This window comes from Sinocyclocheilus grahami, unplaced genomic scaffold (assembly GCF_001515645.1).
Source record: "Sinocyclocheilus grahami isolate Dianchi unplaced genomic scaffold, SAMN03320097.WGS_v1.1 scaffold1098.1, whole genome shotgun sequence".
In the NCBI taxonomy this organism is placed as follows: Eukaryota; Metazoa; Chordata; class Actinopteri; order Cypriniformes; family Cyprinidae; genus Sinocyclocheilus; species Sinocyclocheilus grahami.
In genome coordinates this window covers 357,020-357,886 of record NW_015506277.1, presented here as the reverse complement: position 1 = coordinate 357,886, position 867 = coordinate 357,020, and positions in this window count along the sequence as shown.

The following is an 867-nucleotide window of genomic DNA, read 5'->3' as shown; positions in this document are numbered from 1 at the left end:
TTTGAAGTGTTGGGTTTCCCTCTGGCCAACAGCTGCTGTGTTGAGACTGGAAAACACAACATAGACGTCTACTTTAAAGCGGCTCCCTGGTCTGGAAACCTACAGAGAAATAACAACAAGAGCAGCCCACGTCTACGCACACAGATAAACAGTATGGCTCCCGTACCACAGGTTTTTCCAAATTAAGATGTCATTTAACAGCGCTGGATTAGTTTCGCATCAGCACACGGTTGGAGAGGGAGTCATGTGTTTGTGTTGGGGTGGGTGGTGTACAGTTGACTCTGATATGGAAAGCCATATGGGTCATAATTCGCACGCTTTTTTTTTTTTTATCGATATTAAAACGCCGTTTTCATAACGCCACCAGGCGTTAAATAAGCGCCGTTAGGCGATAAGTTAACGGCAGACGCCACCACGCGTTAACTCAAAATGTTATTGTGTGTTTGTAATTTTAATATTTGTATCTATAGGCCTATACAGCAAAACTACAGAGCTTCCAGTGGGTTATTTTACGGAGCTGTAAACACGGGAATCTCCGACCGCATGCAATCTTTGACGAACACCCAATTCATATATCAAACTAGGTTATATGTTATTAAATTGCACATAGGCTATACATCAGATTATTTTATTTACAAGTTTCATGTTTGTGTTTATCCCATATTTTTCCCCGTTGCATCTGAAAATTACTTTCAGAAACATTTTTTTTTTCAAAATTAATTTTTGATAAAAGTTTATAAATCTAAATGTTTGATTTAATAAAGTTTGAAAAATGGGATTACAAAGGTAAAAAAAAGCTTTAAGGAGTCAAATTTTGCCCTATAAGGTTAATTTCTGTCATTGATCAGACGGTGTTCCTTAAAAAAA